Consider the following 22,723-nt stretch of genomic DNA (forward strand, 5'->3'; position numbering starts at 1 on the left):
TAATTCCGCTAACTTGGGCCAAAAAAATGTCTGAATGGAGCCTTACAGAGGGGTGATCAATGACAGGGGGGGTGATCAATGACAGGGGGTGATCAATGACAGGGGGGTGATCAATGACAGGGGGGTGATCAGGGAGTCTATATGGGGTGATAACCACAGTCATTGATCACGCCCGTGTAAGGCTTCATTCAGACGTCCGTATGCGTTTTGCGGATCCGATCCATCTATCAGTGGATCCGTAAAAATCATGCAGACATCTGAATGGAGCTTTACAGGGGGGTAATCAATGACAGGGGGGTAATCAATGACAGGGGGGTGATCAGGGAGTCTATATGGGGTGATCACCACAGTCATTGATCATGCCCCTGTAAGGCTTCATTCAGACGTCCGGATGCGTTTTGCGGATCCGATCCATCTATCAGTGCATCCGTAAAAATCATGCGGACATCTGAATGGAGCTTTACAGGGGGGTGATCAGGGAGTCTATATGGGGTGATCACCACAGTCATTGATCATGCCCCTGTAAGGCTTCATTCAGACGTCCGGATGCGTTTTGCGGATCCGATCCATCTATCAGTGAATCCGTAAAAATCATGCGGACGTCTGAATGGAGCTTTACAGGGGGTTCATCAATGACAGGGGGGTAATCAATGACAGGGGGGTGATCAGGGAGTCTATATGGGGTGATCAGGGGTGATCAGGGGCTAATAAGGGGTTAATAAGTGACGGGGGAGGTGTAGTGTAGTGTAGTGGTGCTTGGTGCTACTTTACTGAGCTACCTGTGTCCTCTGGTGGTCGATCCAAACAAAGGGGACCACCAGAGGACCAGGTAGCAGGTATATTAGACGCTGTTATCAAAACAGCGTCTAATATACCTGTTAGGGGTTAAAAAAAACACATCTCCAGCCTGCCAGCGAACGATCGCCGCTGGCAGGCTGGAGATCAACTCTCTTACCTTCCGTTCCTGTGAGCGCGCGCGCCTGTGTGCGCGCGTTCACAGGAAATCTCGCGTCTCGCGAGATGACGCATATATGCGTGACTCTGCGCAGGGCTGCCACCTCCGGAACGCGATCCTGCGTTAGGCGGTCCGGAGGTGGTTAAGGGGTTAACTGCACTAGCGCTTTTGAGGACATCTCAGAGCCATGGGCCTTGTAGTGGTATACATTTGTGGCATTTACAAGGTCTAAGGCTTTAAAATGTCTAGGTAAGAAAGGTGAAGGTAGTGAGGCATGTTTACCACCTTTTGATCATTAGGTGGTGACTTACAATGGGCAGGATGTAGGGGCTGGAGTATCAAGAAAATAAGCTTAGGTAAGATTTGCCCTACATATTACATACAGTAGCTGTCACCCAAACACTCAATTGGCCAACAGCTATCTTTCCTGACCATCTTATACATTGGCTAAGCATGCACGTGCTTTCATTAGGAGATGCAGTAAAGACCACTCATTAACTTTCTAACAACAAACCTTTAGATGCTTGGATTATTAAGTAAACTTTTGGTATTTTGACCAATGATCAGATTATTTGCTTGGCAACCTTCTGCAAAATGGTTACACACCTGCTGTCTTCTCCTCCATTTTATATATTATATCTTTTTACTTCCGGAATTCATTGCAACAAATAATAATTTAGCTATGTACAGAAAAGATCTCAAGAACGAAAGATGGACCAATAATTAGTTGTCCTTCAGTTGCTAAATGGATCATATTTGTCTCGAATTTCCCAAAAATCTAGATTCCAGCTGTGATTCAATTCAGACTAATATCTCAAAATGGTGGCCACCATGTAAGAGATCAGTAGGCAGATAAGAAGGCATCTGCCACTAAAAAGTGAATATTTTTGGATCATGTTTAAAATAAATAATAATCAGACAGTGCAGTGTGTTATTAACCTGCCAGTTTGTTACCACCGGCTACCATCTACTTACCCATAGCCTTGTATATGTCACTGTCACTTTGACATTTCTAATGCTGTCTGGTGTTAAAAAGCTTGAAAAGGGATGGCTGCAGTCCTAGGAGACCTGAGAGTGTCATAAATGACTTTTTAGGGCAATCTGAACACTTTCGATTCTGGTCAAATTTTTGTAACCAAACCAAATCTGCCAACTTGTTCGAACTGGATGTGAAACAAATTTCTAGAAATTTGCTCATCTCTATTTTACACTGCTAGAAAATTGTTCACGTTCTCTCAAGTATATGTTTTGTTTGGCCGATTATGCACCCGTGAGAAAGAGGTTTTTAGTCACTACCAAAATTCTCTGTGGAGCATATCTCCCAAGAACAAAAATCCAACATAATCAAATCTAACAATCCAATTCTTTTCTCCTCTTACATTTGCAGACAGGAGAGGGTCAGGAGGCCAACATGCACATTTGTCTGAAGTCAGTTGGTTTGGCCAACATACATCTAATGTGTATGACCCAGCTAGGGGAGTGAGAGTAGAGCGAGCTTCCTCCCACCCAATCCATCCTTTGGCTGATGGCTAAAAGAAAGGTTGATTTTCTGCTTTTGTTATATTTTATATTTTATAGTTTGTTGTTTGTGTTACAATTTTTGATGCTCTGGTTTTCTGTCCTGCTGTACAATGGCGATGCTGTGGCATGCCATGGTGAGTTTCCCCCAAATCTCGCCCACTGCGGAGAGGAAAACACAGCAATGCAGACCCTTGAAGTGTGGTTTGCCCTGGGCAATTAGAAAGATTGGTCAGAGGAACAGGTGTCTACGCAGGTCGCTTGTCCAAATAGCAATGGTACCGCATGCCTTTGTGGTTGCAAAAGGGCTCTTTGCCCCAATCGGTGATACAGTAACTTTGTGTCACATTTCTTGGATATGCAAATTAAGACACATTTATTACATAGTGAAAGGGTTAATCCATATAACAGAAACCGACCATTCTCAGTATGTGTCAAAAGTCCAGATTTTTTTAATGTTTTGGTCACATATGGACATTTGTCTTGCCGAATCTGAAGTGGACAGAAGAGAGGAGCAAGGCCGCAGAAAATGATTGTATCAGTACTCAGGTTGCATGGTCGTGATGGGCAAGTGCGCTCAGTCACCAGAATATCCACATAATGCACTCAGTCATATTAGGCCTCATGCACACGACCGTAATTATGGTCCCCATCCGAGCCGCAGTTTTTTGCGGCACGGGTGCGGACTTATTCACTTCAATGGGGCCGCAAAAGATGTGGACAGCACTCCGCGTGCTGTCAGCATCCGTTGCTCTGTTCCGAGGCCCCGCAAAAAAAATATAGCATGTCCTATTCTTGTCCGTTTTGCGGACAAGACTAGGCATGTCTACAACGGGCCGCCTGTTCCGTTTCGCAAATTGCGGAAGGCACACGGGCGGCTTCCGGCACGGTCGTATGCATGAGGCCTTAGTATTATTCAAAAGGTTATTGGTGAGGTATAAATAATACTCACTCTTTTGAAGCTTTGCTTGTAGTTTTCAGTCCTTTTATTCATATAAATAAATCGCTATAATGCATAGTATTCCTGAGAGCGGTGAACTGATTGCTACCCCATGCTGCGCCACGTTTCGGGGGTCACGTGAATAAAAGGACTGAAAAATACAAGCAAAGCTTCAAAAGAGTGAGTATTATTTATACCTTACCAATAACCTTTTGAATAAAGCCTCATGCACACGACCATTGATTTGGTCCACATCCGAGCCGCAGTATTTGCAGCTTGAATGCGGACCCATTCACTTCAATGGGGCCGCCAAAGTTGCGGACAGCACTCCGTGTGCTTCCCGCATCCGTTGCTCCACTCCGTGGTCCGCAAAAAAAATATAACCTGTCCTATTCTTGACCCTTTTTGCGGACAATAACAGGCAGTTATATTAATTGCTGTCCGTGCCGTTCCGCAAATTGTGGAATGCACACGGACACCATCCGTGTTTTGCGGATCCGCAATTTGAGTAACGCAAAACACACAACGGTCGTGTCCATGAGGCCTAAGACTAATACGACATGGATTATGTGGATATAATTGTAGAGTCTGAGTGAGGTTCTGAATCAGGTCGTGGTAAACTACATGGTGGAGCAACAGTTGATGATTGAACTCCAGAATAAAGTTGGGGCTAGAAGCAGGGTTGCTTGATCTCGGGGTGCAGCGCCTTCATAGGTCCAGGCTCAACCTTTCTTTATGATGCAAATTCTTGTTGGCTGCCCTTATTTTATGCCAAATATGCCAAATTTTACAGTATATATTGTTGGTAAAGTGAAGGGATGTCCATTAGGTTTATCACATGCAATCATTATATCCAGTCTGATTACACCGTGCTCCTCTGTGTCAGAGACTGCTGCAGACATCAGAAATTTCCATTTCATTTGACAGCTGGAAATGACAATCGGGGGCCTCATTAGAAGACTTCTCCTCCTTGCAGTGAGGTTTCGTGCCTTCACATTCAGATGACTGAGCCTCCAGAAGTACATGAGTATCCCACCCTGTAGCCAAGCCCAGATCACATTGGTGTCAGAACCATGTCACATGCATGGGTGTGGTGTCTACAGCCATGAGTCAGGAGGCTGCACACAAAGTATAGGGTGTAATTACATAATATTCAACCGAAAATGTAAACATGACCTACATTATCATCTAAATCTATGTTACTGTGAGATATGGGGATTTGTTTGGAGTGTCCTAACATTGTGGAGCTACAACTGGAGCTGCACCAGGAATGTTGTGGTCATCATGGGGGATTGTCTCACCTTGAGACTAGGATGGATAAAATCAGTGACAACTAGCTCAACCGACTTCAGTAAAGAAATGAGTCTCCGAACTTATTAGAGTCCACTTAAGTGCAGCCACAGGTCACACCACAACTATTTACAGTGCCGAGTACAGAAAGAACCTTGGCAGCCTGATGACGCAGTATGTTGCAGGCCTCTGCTGGGCAGAGGGTACTCTCTAGGCTGGGGTCTCTCTCTCATCTTGCAACTCTGTTGCACAAGGGTTGATGCACAATCTAAATAATTCATGTCTCTTGGCTTGGCAGCAGCTAACCTGCTCCTTATATGTTCTGCCTTCCGATCCTCCAGGCCTTCTGTTTAAGTGGGAACAACAGGTTACATTCGCTGAGATTTCTGAGACTTTTATAAACACAGGAGAACAATAAATTGTCTGAGCTAGAGAAGCAGATTCATGAGAACATGGACTTTATTTGCTTCACTTAAAAACTGGTCTAGAATAGAGTTGAGCGAACACCTGCATGTTCGGGTTCGAGAAGTTCGGCCGAACTTCCCGTAAATGTTCGGGTTCGGGATCTGAACCGGGTACTGCGCAGAGGACTTGATTAGTTGCTTGCCGATTCGTTTCTTCGGGTTCCTGGCCGATTTGGAGGCATCTGCGGAGCCATGCTTCACCTCCTTGCGATTCTGCTTTGAAGATCAGCTGTTTCAGGAGTTCTTCCACCGTAAAGGTAAGTGCAGGACTAATTTTGTGAAATATACTTACGTAAATGCGCATTTACCGTTGATTCTTCTCTTTTATAAGTCCTGAACGTCTGTTATTTCTTCATCCAATCAAGCTCCTTCAATCTACCGCCTGCCAATTATTGCAGTTACCTTGGAGCTGACCATCTATGCCTTTGAAGCAGGTAAGTATATAATAATTTTGAATGCTTTCTATACAATGAGAGGTGTCATGACTAGAGTTGAGTAAACACCTGGATGTTCGGGTTCGAGAAGTTCGGCCGAACTTCCCGGAAATGTTCGGGTTCGGGATCCGAACCCAACCCGAACTTCGTCCCGAACCCCATTGAAGTCAATGGGGACCCGAACTTTTGGGCACTAAAAAGGCTGTAAAACAGCCCAGGAAAGAGCTAGAGGGCTGCAAAAGGCAGCAACATGTAGGTAAATCCCCTGCAAACAAATGTGGATAGGGAAATGAATTAAAATTAAAATAAAAAAAATAAAAATGAACCAATATCAATTGGACAGAGGTCCCATAGCAGAGAATCTGGCTTCACGTCAGCAGAGAATCAGTCTCTTCATGCCATAGCAAAGAATCTGGCTTCATGTCAGCAGAGAATCAGTCTCTTCATGCCATAGCAGAGAATCTGGCTTCATGTCAGCGCAGAATCTGTCTTCATGTCATAGCAGAGAATCAGGCTTCACGTCACCCACCACTGGAACAGGCCACTGTCACACATTTAGGCCCAGGCACCCAGACAGAGAAGAGAGGTCCCGTAACAGAGAATCTGGCCTTATGTCAGCGCAGAATCTGTCTTCATGTCATAGCAGAGAATCAGGCTTCACGTCACCCACCACTGGAACAGGCCACTGTCACACATTTAGGCCCAGGCACCCAGGCAGAGGAGAGCGGTCCCGTAACAGAGAATCTGGCCTTATGTCAGCGCAGAATCTGTATTCATGTCATAGCAGAGAATCAGGCTTCACGTCACCCACCACTGGAACAGGCCACTGTCACACATTTAGGCCCCGGCACCCAGACAAAGGAGAGGTTCATTCAACTTTGGGTTGCCCCGCAATATAATGGTAAAATGAAATTAAAAATAGTAATGAATGAGGAAGTGCCCTGGAGTAGAATAATATATTGTTAAGGGGAGGTAGTTAATATCTAATCTGCACAAGGGATGGACAGGTCCTGTGGGATCCATGCCTGGTTCATTTTTATGAACGTCAGCTTGTCCACATTGGCTGTAGACAGGCGGCTGCGTTTGTCTGTAATGACGCCCCCTGCCGTGCTGAATACACGTTCAGACAAAACGCTGGCCGCCGGGCAGGCCAGCACCTCCAAGGCATAAAAGGCTAGCTCTGGCCACGTGGACAATTTGGAGACCCAGAAGTTGAATGGGGCCGAACCATCAGTCAGTACGTGGAGGGGTGTGCACAGGTACTGTTCCACCATGTTAGTGAAATGTTGCCTCCTGCTAACACGTTCCGTATCAGGTGGTGGTGCACTTAGCTGTGGCGTGTTGACAAAACTTTTCCACATCTCTGCCATGCTAACCCTGCCCTCAGAGGAGCTGGGCGTGACACAGCTGCGTTGGCGACCTCTTGCTCCTCCTCTGCCTTCGCCTTGGGCTTCCACTGGTTCCCCTGTGACATTTGGGAATGCTCTCAGTAGCGCATCTACCAACGTGCGCTTGTAGTCGCGCATCTTCCTATCACGCTCCTGTGTAGGAAGTAAGGTGGGCACATTGTCTTTGTACCGGGGATCCAGCAGGGTGGCAACCCAGTAGTCCGCACACGTTAAAATGTGGGCAACTCTGCTGTCGTTGCGCAGGCACTGCAGCATGTAGTCGCTCATGTGTGCCAGGCTGCCCAGAGGTAAGGACAAGCTGTCCTCTGTGGGAGGCGTATCGTCATCGTCCTGTGTTTCCCCCCAGCCACGCACCAGTGATGGGCCCGAGCTGCTTTGGGTGCCACCCCGCTGTGAACATGCTTCATCCTCATCCTCCTCCACCTCCTCCTCATCCTCGTCCTCCTCGTCCTCCAGTAGTGGGCCCTGTCTGGCCACATTTGTACCTGGCCTCTGGTGTTGCAAAATACCTCCCTCTGAGTCACTTTGAAGAGACTGGCCTGAAAGTGCTAAAAATGACCCCTCTTCCTCCTCTTCCTCCTGGGCCACCTCCTCTTCCATCATCGCCCTAAGTGTTTTCTCAAGGAGACATAGAAGTGGTATTGTAACGCTGATAACGGCGTCATGGCCATGTTGGTGGAGTACTCGAAACAGCGCAACAGGGCACACAGGTCTCGCATGGAGGCCCAATCATTGGTGGTGAAGTGGGTCTGATCCGCAGTGCGACTGACCCGTGCGTGCTGCAGCTAAAACTCCACTATGGCCTGCTGCTGCTCGCACAGTCTGTCCAACATATGCAAGGTGGAGTTCCACCTGGTGGGCACGTCGCATATGAGGCGGTGAGCGGGAAGGCCGAAGTTACGCTGTAGCGCAGACAGGCGAGCAGCGGCAGGGTGTGAACGCCGGAAGCGCGAACAGACGGCCCGCACTTTATGCAGCAGCTCTGACATGTCGGGGTAGTTGCGAATGAACTTCTGCACCACCAAATTCAGCACATGCGCCAGGCAAGGGATGTGCGTCAAACCGGCTAGTCCCAGAGCTGCAACGAGATTTCGCCCATTATCGCACACCACCAGGCCGGGCTTGAGGCTCACCGGCAGCAACCACTCGTCGGTCTGTTGTTCTATACCCCGCCACAACTCCTGTGCGGTGTGGGGCCTGTCCCCCAAACATATGAGTTTCAGAATGGCCTGCTGACGTTTACCCCGTGCTGTGCTGAAGTTGGTGGTGAAGGTGTGTGGCTGACTGGATGAGCAGGTGGAAGAAGAGGAGGAGGAAGCTGAGTAGGAGGAGGAGGAGACAGGAGGCAAAGAATGTTGCCCTGCGATCCTTGGCGGCGGAAGGACGTGCGCCAAATAGCTCTCCGCCTGGGGCCCAGCCGCCACTACATTTACCTAGTGTACAGTTAGGGAGATATAGCGTCCCTGGCCGTGCTTACTGGTCCACGTATCTGTGGTTAGGTGGACCTTGCCACAGATGGCGTTGCGCAGTGCACACTTGATTTTATCGGACACTTGGTTGTGCAGCGAAGGCACGGCTCTCTTGGAGAAGTAGTGGCGGCTGGGAACAACATACTGTGGGACAGCAAGCGACATGAGCTGTTTGAAGCTGTGTGTGTCCACCAGCCTAAATGACAGCATTTCATAGGCCAGTAGTTTAGAGAGATGCTTGGTGACGCAGGTGGTGGTGTTGGTGGTACATCCCATGTTTGCTGGGCGGCAGGTGCCAACGTTCCTCCAGAGGCGGAGGAAGAGGCCGAGGCGACGGCAGCCGCAGCAGAAGAGGCCGAGGCGGCAGCAGCAGAAGATGTAGCAGGGGGAGCCTGAGTGACTTCCTTGTTTTTAAGGTGTTTACTCCACTGCAGTTCATGCTTTGCATGCAGGTGCCTGGTCATGCAGGCACAGCGTGCAAACCACTCGGGTCTTGTCGTCAGCACATTGTTTGAAGAAGTGCCATGCCAGGGAACTCCTTGAAGTTGCCTTTGGGGTGCTCGGTTCCAGATGGCGGCGGTCAGTAGCAGGCAGAGTCTCTTGGCGGCTGGTGTTCTGATTTTGCCCACTGCTCCCTCTTTTGCTACGCTGTTGGCTCGGTCTCACCACTGCCTCTTCCTCCGAACTGTGAAAGTCAGTGGCACGACCTTCATTCCATGTGGGGTCTAGGACCTCATCGTCCCCTGCATCGTCTTCCACCCAGTCTTGATCTCTGACCTCCTGTTCAGTCTGCACACTGCAGAAAGACGCAGCAGTTGGCACCTGTGTTTCGTCATCATCAGAGACGTGCTGAGGTGGTATTCCCATGTCCTCATCATCAGGAAAAATAAGTGGTTGTGCGTTAGGGCATTCTATCTCTTCCACCCCTGGGGAAGGGCTAGGTGGATGCCCTTGGGAAACCCTGGCAGCAGAGTCTTCAAACAGCATAAGAGACTGCTGCATAACTTGAGGCTCAGACAGTTTCCCTGATATGCATGGGGGTGATGTGACAGACCGATAGGCTTGGTTTTCATGCGCCATCTGTGCGCTTTCTGCAGAAGACTGGGTGGGAGATAATGTGAACGTGCTGGATCCACTGTCGGCCACCCAATTGACTAATGCCTGCACCTGCTCAGGCCTTACCATCCTTAGAACGGCATTGGGCCCCACCAAATATCGCTGTAAATTCTGCTGGCTACTGGGACCTGAGGTAGTTGGTTCACTAGGACGTGTGGCTGTGGCAGAACGGCCACGTCCTCTCCCAGCACCAGAGGGTCCACTAACACCACCACGACCATGTCCGCGTCCGCGTCCCTTATTAGATGTTTTCCTCATTGTTCCCGTTCACCACAATTTTGAGAATGGCAAATTTGGGAATGCTTTTTCAACCCAGAACAAAAAGTCTGCTTTTACGGTCACTACAAATAACTTGACCAGCTGAAACTGTGCAGATTTGGTTGAATAGAGATGTGAGACCTGTTTTTTTTTGCGCTGTGTGACAGTTATAGGTTTAATCACAGAATCACACTTCTATCAGCACGCTAGCGTGTGTCTTAGGTTTTTCTGAATGACACTATCAATACCTTCAATGTAAGATTTTCTTTTTGGGATAGATTTCAAGTAGGCCTCATATACCACAAACTAGTTATTTTCAGAATGGCAAATTTGGGAATGCTTTTTCAACCCAGAACAAAAAGTCTGCTTTTACGGTCATTACAAATAACTTGACCAGCTAAAACTGTGCAGATTTGGTTAAATAGAAATGTCAGGTCTATTTTTTAGGCGCTGGGTGACAGGCTCAACTTGCCCCTGATGTAATATATGGCCAAAAAATAACCACACTGTTGATGGTTAAATGCACTTGGGTGACACAGGCTCAGCCTGCACCAGATGTAGTATACGGCCAAAAAATAACCAGACTGTTGATGGTTAAATGCACTTCTTTGACACAGGCTCAGCCTGCAGCTAATGTAGTATATGGCCAAAAAATAACCAGACTGTTGATGGTTAAATGCAATTCGGTGACACAGGCTCAGCCTGCAGCTGATGTAGGATATAGCACAAAATAACCACAGGTATCATTCTATCATATGGCCCCATAATGACCAATTATGGGCCAAACAAGGACAAACTATAGTTTAGTGTGAAAGGGAGAATTGACATCCTATACACCTAAAAGATGCTGACTAAAGTGATTTCACGCGAGGGCCAATTAGGCCACTCGTTCTCCAAGTAATAAGGATGTCACTTGATATTATGACACCCCAAAAGTCCCCAAGATATAAATGTTCTAGACTAGGGATGAGCGAACCCGAACTGTATAGTTCGGGTTCGTACCGAATTTTGGGGTGTCCGTGACACGGACCCGAACCCGAACATTTTCGTAAAAGTCCGGGTTCGGTGTTCGGCGCTTTCTTGGCGCTTTTTGAAAGGCTGCAAAGCAGCCAATCAACAAGCGTCATACTACTTGCCCTAAGAGGCCATCACAGCCTTGCCTACTATTGGCATGGCTGTGATTGGCCAGTGCAGCATGTGACCCAACCTCTATATAAGCTTGGGTCACGTAGCGCTGCACGTCACTCTGCTGATTCAAGCATAGGGAGCGGTTGCTGCTGCGACGTTAGGGCGAGATTAGGCAGATTAACTCCTCCAAAAGACTTCATTCTGTGATCGATCTGCAGCTGTGGATCATTGAAGTGCTAATATCGACTTGCTCACTTTTTTTAGGCTGCCCAGAGCGTTTTTAGATCACTTTTTTCTGGGGTGATCGGCGGCCATTTTGTGGCTTGTGGTGCGCTAGCACAAGCTATCACCAAGTGTATTTAACCATCAATAGTGTGGTTATTTTTTGCTATATCCTACATCAGCTGCAGGCTGAGCCTGTGTCACCGAAGTGCATTTAACCATCAACAGTCTGGTTATTTTTTGGCCATATACTACATCAGGTGCAGGCTGAGCCTGTGTCACCAAAGTGCATTTAACCATCAATAGTGTGGTTATTTTTTGCTATATCCTACATCAGGTGCAGGCTGAGCTTGTGTCACCCAAGTGCATTTAACCATCAACAGTGTGGTTAATTTTTGGCCATATACTACATCAGGTGCAGTCTGAGCCTGTGTCACCCAAGTGCATTTAACCATCAACAGTGTGGTTATTTTTTGGCCATATACTACATCAGGGGCAAGTTGATCCTGTCACCCAGCGCCTAAGAAAATAGGCCTGACATTTCTATTCAACCAAATCTGTACTGTTTTAGCTGGTCAAATTAATTGTAGTGACCGTAAAAGCACACTTTTTGTTCTGGGGTGAAAAACTATTCCCAAATTTGCCATTCTCAAAATTGTGGTGAACGGGAACAATGAGGAAAACATCTAATAAGGGACGCGGACGCGGACATGGTCGTGGTGGTGTTAGTGGACCCTCTGGTGCTGGGAGAGGACGTGGCCGTTCTGCCACAGCCACACGTCCTAGTGAACCAACTACCTCAGGTCCCAGTAACCAGCAGAATTTACAGCGATATTTGGTGGGGCCCAATGCCGTTCTAAGGATGGTAAGGCCTGAGCAGGTACAGGCATTAGTCAATTGGGTGGCCGACAGTGCATCCAGCACGTTCACATTATCTCCCACCCAGTCTTCTGCAGAAAGCGCACAGATGGCGCATGAAAACCAAGCCCATCGGTCTGTCACATCACCCCCATGCATATCAGGGAAACTGTCTGAGCCTCAAGTTATGCAGCAGTCTCTTATGCTGTTTGAAGACTCTGCTGCCAGGGTTTCCCAAGGGCATCCACCTAGCCCTTCCCCAGGGGTGGAAGGGATAGAATGCACTAACGCACAACCACTTATGTTTCCTGATGATGAGGACATGGGAATACCACCTCAGCACGTCTCTGATGATGACGAAACACAGGTGCCAACTGCTGCGTCTTTCTGCAGTGTGCAGACTGAACAGGAGGTCAGGGATCAAGACTGGGTGGAAGACGATGCAGGGGACGATGAGGTCCTAGACCCCACATGGAATGAAGGTCGTGCCACTGACTTTCACAGTTCGGAGGAAGAGGCAGTGGTGAGACCGAGCCAACAGCGTAGCAAAAGACAAAGAGGGAGCAGTGGGCAAAATCAGAACACCCGCCGCCAAGAGACTCCGCCTGCTACTGACCGCCGCCATCTGGGACCGAGCACCCCAAAGGCAGCTTCAAGGAGTTCCCTGGCATGGCACTTCTTCAAACAATGTGCTGACGACAAGACCCGAGTGGTTTGCACGCTGTGCCATCAGAGCCTGAAGCGAGGCATTAACGTTCTGAACCTTAGCACAACCTGCATGACCAGGCACCTGCATGCAAAGCATGAACTGCAGTGGAGTAAACACCTTAAAAACAAGGAAGTCACTCAGGCTCCCCCTGCTACCTTTTCTGCTGCTGCCGCCTCGGCCTCTTCCTCCGCCTCTGCAGGAACGTTGGCACCTGCCGCTCAGCAAACATGGGATGTACCACCAACACCACCACCTGCGTCACCAAGCATCTCAACCATGTCACACGGCAGCGTTCAGCTCTCCATCTCACAAACATTTGAGAGAAAGCGTAAATTCCCACCTAGCCACCCTCGATCCCTGGCCCTGAATGCCAGCATTTCTAAACTTCTGGCCTATGAAATGCTGTCATTTAGGCTGGTGGACACAGACAGCTTCAAACAGCTCATGTCGCTTGCTGTCCCACAGTATGTTGTTCCCAGCCGCCACTACTTCTCCAAGAGAGCCGTGCCTTCCCTGCACAACCAAGTGTCCGATAAAATCAAGTGTGCACTGCGCAACGCCATCTGTGGCAAGGTCCACCTAACCACAGATACGTGGACCAGTAAGCACGGCCAGGGACGCTATATCTCCCTAACTGCACACTGGGTAAATGTAGTGGCGGCTGGGCCCCAGGCGGAGAGCTGTTTGGCGCACGTCCTTCCGCCGCCAAGGATCGCAGGGCAACATTCTTTGCCTCCTGTCTCCTCCTCCTCCTACTCAGCTTCCTCCTCCTCTTCTTCCACCTGCTCATCCAGTCAGCCACACACCTTCACCACCAACTTCAGCACAGCCCGGGGTAAACGTCAGCAGGCCGTTCTGAAACTCATATGTTTGGGGGACAGGACCCACACCGCACAGGAGTTGTGGCGGGGTATAGAGCAACAGACCGACGAGTGGTTGCTGCCGGTGAGCCTCAAGCCCGGCCTGGTGGTGTGCGATAATGGGCGAAATCTCGTTGCAGCTCTGGGACTAGCCGGTTTGACGCACATCCCTTGCCTGGCGCATGTGCTGAATTTGGTGGTGCAGAAGTTCATTCGCAACTACCCCGACATGTCAGAGCTGCTGCATAAAGTGCGGGCCGTCTGTTCGCGCTTCCGGCGTTCACACCCTGCTGCTGCACGCCTGTCTGCGCTACAGCGTAACTTCGGCCTTCCTGCTCACCGCCTCATATGCGATGTGCCCACCAGGTGGAACTCCACTTGCATATGCTGGACAGACTGTGCGAGCAGCAGCAGGCCATAGTGGAGTTTCAGCTGCAGCACGCACGGGTCAGTCGCACTGCGGAACAGCACTACTTCACCACCAATGACTGGGCCTCCATGCGAGACCTGTGTGCCCTGTTGCGCTGTTTCGAGTACTCCACCAACATGGCCAGTGGCGATGACGCCGTTATTAGCGTTACAATACCACTTCTATGTCTCCTTGAGAAAACACTTAGGGCGATGATGGAAGAGGAGGTGGCCCAGGAGGAAGAGGAGGAAGAGGGGTCATTTTTAGCACTTTCAGGCCAGTCTCTTCGAAGTGACTTAGAGGGAGGTTTTTTGCAACACCAGAGGCCAGGTACAAATGTGGCCAGACAGGGCCCACTACTGGAGGACGAGGAGGACGAGGATGAGGAGGAGGTGGAGGAGGATGAGGATGAAGCATGTTCACAGCGGGGTGGCACCCAAAGCAGCTCGGGCCCATCACTGGTGCATGGCTGGGGGGAAACACAGGACGATGACGATACGCCTCCCACAGAGGACAGCTTGTCCTTACCTCTGGGCAGCCTGGCACACATGAGCGACTACATGCTGCAGTGCCTGCGCAACGACAGCAGAGTTGCCCACATTTTAACGTGTACGGACTACTGGGTTGCCACCCTGCTGGATCCCCGGTACAAAGACAATGTGCCCACCTTACTTCCTACACTGGAGCGTGATAGGAAGATGCGCGAGTACAAGCGCACGTTGGTAGACGCGCTACTGAGAGCATTCCCAAATGTCACAGGGGAACCAGTGGAAGCCCAAGGCGAAGGCAGAGGAGGAGCAAGAGGTCGCCAACGCAGCTGTGTCACGGCCAGCTCCTCTGAGGGCAGGGTTAGCATGGCAGAGATGTGGAAAAGTTTTGTCACCACGCCACAGCTAACTGCACCACCACCTGATACGGAACGTGTTAGCAGGAGGCAACATTTCACTAACATGGTGGAACAGTACCTGTGCACACCCCTCCACGTACTGACTGATGGTTCGGCCCCATTCAACTTCTGGGTCTCCAAATTGTCCACGTGGCCAGAGCTAGCCTTTTATGCCTTGGAGGTGCTGGCCTGCCCGGCGGCCAGCGTTTTGTCTGAACGTGTATTCAGCACGGCAGGGGGCGTCATTACAGACAAACGCAGCCGCCTGTCTACAGCCAATGTGGACAAGCTGACGTTCATAAAAATGAACCAGGCATGGATCCCACAGGACCTGTCCATTCCTTGTGCAGATTAGATATTAACTACCTCCCCTTAACAATATATTATTGTACTCCAGGGCACTTCCTCATTCAATCCTATTTTTATTTTCATTTTACCATTATATTGCGGGGCAACCCAAAGTTGAATGAACCTCTCCTCTGTCTGGGTGCCGGGGCCTAAATGTGTGACAGTGGCCTGTTCCAGTGGTGGGTGACGTGAAGCCTGGTTCTCTGCTATGATATGAAGACTGATTCTGTGCTGACATAAGGCCAGATTCTCTGTTACGGGACCTCTCTCCTCTGCCTGGGTGCCTGGGCCTAAATATGTGACAGTGGCTTGTTCCAGTGGTGGGTGACGTGAAGCCTGATTCTCTGCTATGACATGAAGACTGATTCTGTGCTGACATAAGGCCAGATTCTCTGTTACGGGACCTCTCTCCTCTGCCTGGGTGCCTGGGCCTAAATATGTGACAGTGGCCTGTTCCAGTGGTGGGTGACGTGAAGCCTGATTCTCTGCTATGACATGAAGACTGATTCTGTGCTGACATAAGGCCAGATTCTCTGTTACGGGACCTCTCTCCTCTGCCTGGGTGCCTGGGCCTAAATATGTGACAGTGGCCTGTTCCAGTGGTGGGTGACGTGAAGCCTGATTCTCTGCTATGACATGAAGACTGATTCTGTGCTGACATAAGGCCAGATTCTCTGTTACGGGACCTCTCTCCTCTGCCTGGGTGCCTGGGCCTAAATATGTGACAGTGGCCTGTTCCAGTGGTGGGTGACGTGAAGCCTGATTCTCTGCTATGACATGAAGACTGATTCTGTGCTGACATGAAGCCAGATTCTCTGCTATGGCATGAAGAGACTGATTCTCTGCTGACATGAAGCCAGATTCTTTGCTATGGCATGAAGAGACTGATTCTCTGCTGACATGAAGCCAGATTCTCTGCTATGGGACCTCTGTCCAAATGATATTGGTTAATTTTTTATTTTTATTTTTTTTATTTTAATTCATTTCCCTATCCGCATTTGTTTGCAGGGGATTTACCTACATGTTGCTGCCTTTTGCAGCCCTCTAGCTCTTTCCTGGGCTGTTTTACAGCCTTTTTAGTGCCGAAAAGTTCGGGTCCCCATTGACTTCAATGGGGTTCGGGACGAAGTTCGGGTTGGGTTCGGATCCCGAACCCGAACATTTCCGGGAAGTTCGGCCGAACTTCTCGAACCCGAACATCCAGGTGTTTACTCAACTCTAGTCATGACACCTCTCATTGTATAGAAAGCATTCAAAATTATTATATACTTACCTGCTTCAAAGGCATAGATGGTCAGCTCCAAGGTAACTGCAATAATTGGCAGGCGGTAGATTGAAGGAGCTTGATTGGATGAAGAAATAACAGACGTTCAGGACTTATAAAAGAGAAGAATCAACGGTAAATGCGCATTTACGTAAGTATATTTCACAAAATTAGTCCTGCACTTACCTTTACGGTGGAAGAACTCCTGAAACAGCTGATCTTCAAAGCAGAATCGCAAGGAGGTGAAGCATGGCTCCGCAGATGCCTCCAAATCGGCCAGGAACCCGAAGAAACGAATCGGCAAGCAACTAATCAAGTCCTCTGCGCAGTACCCTGCGCGAGCGCAGATAACATCGATATGCGATCTGTCACCGGCGTAGGCTTACGCGGTGATACAGAAGAAACTTCGCCAACTATAAAGTGCAGAAGAAAAGATAAGAGAGCTTATTCTCCTTCACATTTTCCTTCAGCTCAACAGAGTAAGAAAGGCAGAAGAAATCCTACAGTTACTGCTGACAAGGATCCCATTGCGTATCAACGGTCAAGCAGACTTACAGTAAAAAAGGTGTCATCACAGCCTTCAACTGTCACTGAATCAACGGTAACTACTGATATAGGTGAGACATCTCAGATACTGAAACAAAGTGACTGTATACCACAGTGCACTCTTACAGGAAATTCTTCAATTGTTAATGAATATTCTTCATTAGACAAAGACCCTTTTGTATAGTCAGATTCTGCCGATATTCACTGTTCAAAAACCTTTAACAATTACAATTCAGAAATTGTTAACTCCATGTTGTCATTATCGGATGCGATCCAGTCAAATATCAATAATGAGAGCAATACTATCCCAGCGTTGGAATAAAAGAGACTTCTGTTTAAGAAGCTCTGTCTTGCCAAGTTTCACCACTTGGATTCCACTTAACACAAAATATAAAAGAAAAAATATGGGAAAAAGAATACATAGACATTTTTACTCTTTTAGCTTCAGCTAGAGAGAATTTGAGAATAGAATTAGAAAATGAGAAAAAAAGTGGATGACGATAAAAAGAAACCTCAAAGGTCTATATTTAACTGGATTCAAGCTTTTTGCATATATGCAGCAGTTTTAGGGGAAAGACATCCCAATCTTTGTTCTGGTTTGTTTTTTCATGTAGACACAATTCTAGAAGCGTATAAAAATGTTGGAGGTTATGGATGGTTCCTGTATGACAAATCAATCAGACAAAAATTAGCAATTTATAAAAATCTTAATTTGGGTAGTAAAGATGTAGGATTATGGTTAGATTTAATGTTGCCTCAGATGAGTCATTGGTTTCGCCAGCAAACAAACAATTACAACACCTATAGAAAAGGAAACTGCTTTGCATTTAAAGGGGTTGTCCGAGTTATGAAAAAAAAAATATATATAGCACTGAAAATCTGATGGGCAGCAATGTATAACTAAGCTAAGCAAGTTTTATGCAAAAATAAATATATATCTATTTCCTCATTTCCCTGGTTCTTTTCTGGCCCTTTGTTTACATGCAATAAAAACAATCTCTGCCCCTCCCCCTGCTCTGCTAAGGGAGTGACTACAAGAGCTGCCCTGAGTGACATGTCTGCCTGCTGGGAGACTCTTCAGCCTGTTGTATGTGTAGGACTACAAGTCCCAGCTGTATAATGCAGGGATCTCAAGTCTCCCGGAGGTTCAGGGAGTCTCCCGCTATTAGATAGCGGCTCCCTGACACCCGCATGTGAGACCATATATTCCGGAAAGGTTCACTGATAGCAGAGCAGAGAGATAAGAGAAGTGACAGGACAGAGTTTAGATTACAGGTTGAATTAACCCTTTAGGGTCAAATTGGCTTCTCAAGGAGATATATATGTTAAAGGCATCCCTTCTGTCTGATTCAGTAGCTATAGAACTATTGAGAGAGATGTATTTTTTTTTAAATACATTTACACATTTAACCCTCCATTTTAATTATATTAATTACCCCAGTGTTAAATTCACCCCCCTGGATGCTTGTTTTTTTCCTACAGTGGGGTAGATAATTACACACAGGGTTTTAAAGAATAAACTTCCTGACTCAGACCAAGAGCCGACTCAGCGACTCAGTGAGTGAATGGAAGCATCCGCGCATGCGCATTGCGCAACCTGAGCTTCGGTTCACTTGCTTCTTGTCAGCTCAGCGAATGAACCGATTCATGTGAAAGATCCGAACTTCCCATCTCTAGTTTACTCGCAGTAAACCTTTCCGGCAACCTGTAGCAGTGTCCCCTTCTCGTCGCGTGCGCACAGTGCAAGAAGAAGCCGATGCCAGCAGTCCGCAACGGCGCATCAGGCTGAGCCTGTGCGCACGCGCGGGATCTCAAAGCGGGAGGTGGGAGGGAGAGGCGGCACTGAGGAGTAGAAGGCGGCGCTGGGCACGAACGGCGATGCGTGCGGCCGGGCACCTTGCATCCACAGACCTCCCCTGCTTGGGCACCTTAATTCAATGATTGACAGGTTAGTAAAACCTGTTTTTCTGCAGAATAAAGCCACAAATAGCTTTTATAAGGCCACCTTAGAAATCAGAATGCTGCCTGGACATGAGCAGATGTTTAGCTCACAGGGCTTATAGGTGGTGACAGAATCCCTTTAATCATATACAGAAATGAGCCCCGTCCTCCACACCATAGAGCAAAGTGTGCAGATGCTGCAGATGTCTGGAAAATGTAATAAAAAGTTTGTGAAAGAAAAAAATATGAAAACCTCCCTGAAATGAGTTTTTGCAGGTTGGGATGTCTGAAAATGACACTGCTAAGGGAGTGAATACAAGAGCTGCCCTGAGTGCTGGGAGACTCTGCAGCATGTTGTATGTGTAGGACTACATGTCCCAGCTGTATAATGACACTGCTAAGGGAGTGGATACAAGAGCTGCCCTGAGTGCTGGGAGACTTTGCAGCATGTTGTATGTGTAGGACTACATGTCCCAGCTGTATAATGACACTGCTAAGGGAGTGGATACAAGAGCTGCCCTGAGTGACATGTCTGCCTGCTGGGAGACTCTGCAGCATGTTGTAAGTGTAGAACTACAAGTCCCAGCTGTACAATGACACTGCTAATACCCACAGGATCTTCCCCCTACCTTCTTGTGCAATTCTCTCTAGTCCTTCAGATTCTATGCCCAGAATTGTCACTGCCCAGAATTGTCACTGCCTGCAGTCTGTGCAGCTGAAGGGGTTAAGAATCCTAGAAGAGAGCAGAGTGAAGGGGGCGTGGCCAGCACAGTGATGTCTCATTTACAGGCTTTTAAACAACCTTTATCAGAGCAGGGAGAGAAGCTGACATCACAGGTCATGTGACCCTCAGTGAAATCTGAGAAACCAGGCACTGGAGATAAAGTGAGTTAATTGGAAAGCTGTTATATTTGCTTAGTTAGGAACATAGAAAGAACAAATAAATAACTCGGACAACCCCTTTAACGACAACTTTTGTAAATGGCAGAATAGTTGCAGATACAGACATGAATGCTCATTCTGTTCCGGAGCACATCCAGGCTCAAAATGTTTAAGAAAACAAGACATTCATTTCACGCATCACCATGCAAATAAACAAAGTGACTCCTCTGAATACAACAAGATTAATTCTTTGGCTAAAATTGTACCCAAACACACAGATGTCCATTCTATTAACTGAAGGGTTTTCATATGGTTTCTTTTTACCTGAATTTAATGGTCCAGGCTGCACTCTGGTAGACAATCTTCTTTCTGTAAGAAATAATTTGGACATTGTAAAAGAAAAGATACAATCAGAAATTCTTGCGGGCAGAATTCCTGGCCCGTTCAATACTCCTCCATTTAAAAATTTCAGGATTTCCCCATTGGGTTTAGTGCCGAAAAAAGAACAAAATTCATTCAGGTTAATACACAATTTATCTTACCCAAAAAATGATTCTTTAAATGATTCAATTGATAAGAATAAAGCAAGTGTAAAATACTCTTCTTTTGATCAAGCATTGTCTTATCTTCAAAAAGCAGGAAAAAATGCTCTACTTGCAAAAGCTGACATCAAATCAGCTTTTAGACTTTTACCAAGTAACCCAATAGGGTACAATTCTTTAGGTTTTCAGTTTTTAGGTAAATTATTTTATGATATGGCACTTCCCATGGGTTTCACCCTTTCTTGCCACTACTTTGAGGCATTTTCAACATTCCTACATTGGATGTTGGAAGTGCATTCAAAGGAAGGTTTTCTACTACACTACTTGGATGACTTTTTATTCATTGGGAATAAGGATTCAAATGCTTGTTTGGTACTGCTAGATACATTTTTTAAGATAGCACAATATTTTAATATTCCATTGGCCATGGATAAGACAGTTTATCCCACTACTCAGTTAAAATATCTGGGCATTCATATAAACACTGTAAACATGGAATTCAGCATTCCTGAGGAAAAAAATATTCAAACTATTAACCACCTCAGCCCCCCTAGCTTAAACACCCTGAAAGACCAGGCCACTTTTTACACTTCTGACCTACACTACTTTCACCATTTATTGCTCGGTCATGCAACTTACCACCCAAATGAATTTTACCTCCTTTTCTTCTCACTAATAGAGCTTTCATTTGGTGGTATTTCATTGCTGCTGACATTTTTACTTTTTTTTGTTATTAATCAAAATTTAACGATTTTTTTGCAAAATAATGACATTTTTCACTTTCAGTTGTAAAATTTTGCAAAAAAAACGACATCCATATATAAATTTTGCTCTAAATTTATTGTTCTACATGTCTTTGATAAAAAAAAAAATGTTTGGGTAAAAAAAAAAATGGTTTGGGTAAAAGTTATAGCGATTACAAACTATGGTACAAAAATGTAAATTTCCGCTTTTTGAAGCAGCTCTGACTTTCTGAGCACCTGTCATGTTTCCTGAGGTTCTACAATGGCCAGACAGTACAAACACCCCACAAATGACCCCATTTCGGAAAGTAGACACCCTAAGGTATTCGCTGATGGGCATAGTGAGTTCATAGAACTTTTTATTTTTGGTCACAAGTTAGCGGAAAATGATGATTTTTCTTTTTTTTTTTTTTTCTTACTAAGTCTCATATTCCACTAACTTGTGACAAAAAATAAAAACTTCCATGAACTCACTATGCCCATCAGCGAATACCTTGGGGTCTCTTCTTTCCAAAATGGGGTCACTTGTGGGGTAGTTATACTGCCCTGGCATTCTAGGGGCCCAAATGTGTGGTAAGGAGTTTGAAATCAAATTCTGTAAAAAATGACCTGTGAAATCCGAAAGGTGCTCTTTGGAATATGGGCCCCTTTGCCCACCTAGGCTGCAAAAAAGTGTCACACATCTGGTATCTCTGTATTCAGGAGAAGTTGAGGAATTTGTTTTGGGGTGTCATTTTACATATACCCATGCTGGGTGAGATAAATATCTTGGTCAAATGCCAACTTTGTATATAAAAATGGGAAAAGTTGTCTTTTGCCAAGATATTTCTCTCACCCAGCATGGGTATATGTAAAATGACACCCCAAAACACATTCCCCAACTTCTCCTGAGTACGGAGATACCAGATGTGTGACACTTTTTTGCAGCCTAGGTGGGCAAAGGGGCCCATATTCCAAAGAGCACCTTTCGGATTTCACAGGTCATTTTTTACAGAATTTGATTTCAAACTCCTTACCACACATTTGGGCCCCTAGAATGCCAGGGCAGTATAACTACCCCACAAGTGACCCCATTTTGGAAAGAAGAGACCCCAAGGTATTCGCTGATGGGCATAGTGAGTTCATGGAAGTTTTTATTTTTTGTCACAAGTTAGTGGAATATGAGACTTTGTAAGAAAAAAAAAAAAAATAAAATCATCATTTTCCACTAACTTGTGACAAAAAATAAAAAATTCTAAGAACTCGCCATGCCCCTCACGGAATACCTTGGGGTGTCTTCTTTCCAAAATAGGGTCACTTGTGGGGTAGTTATACTGCCCTGGCATTTTCCAGGGGCCCTAATGTGTGGTAAGTAGGTAAATGACCTGTGAAATCCTAAAGGTGCTCTTTGGAATATGGGCCCCTTTGCCCACATAGGCTGCAAAAAAGTGTCACACATGTGGTATCGCCGTATTCAGGAGAAGTTGGGGAATGTGTTTTGGGGTGTCATTTTACATATACCCATGCTGGGTGAGAGAAATATCTTGGTAAAA

Source organism: Bufo bufo, chromosome 4 (genome assembly GCF_905171765.1).
Source record: "Bufo bufo chromosome 4, aBufBuf1.1, whole genome shotgun sequence".
NCBI lineage: Eukaryota > Metazoa > Chordata > Amphibia > Anura > Bufonidae > Bufo > Bufo bufo.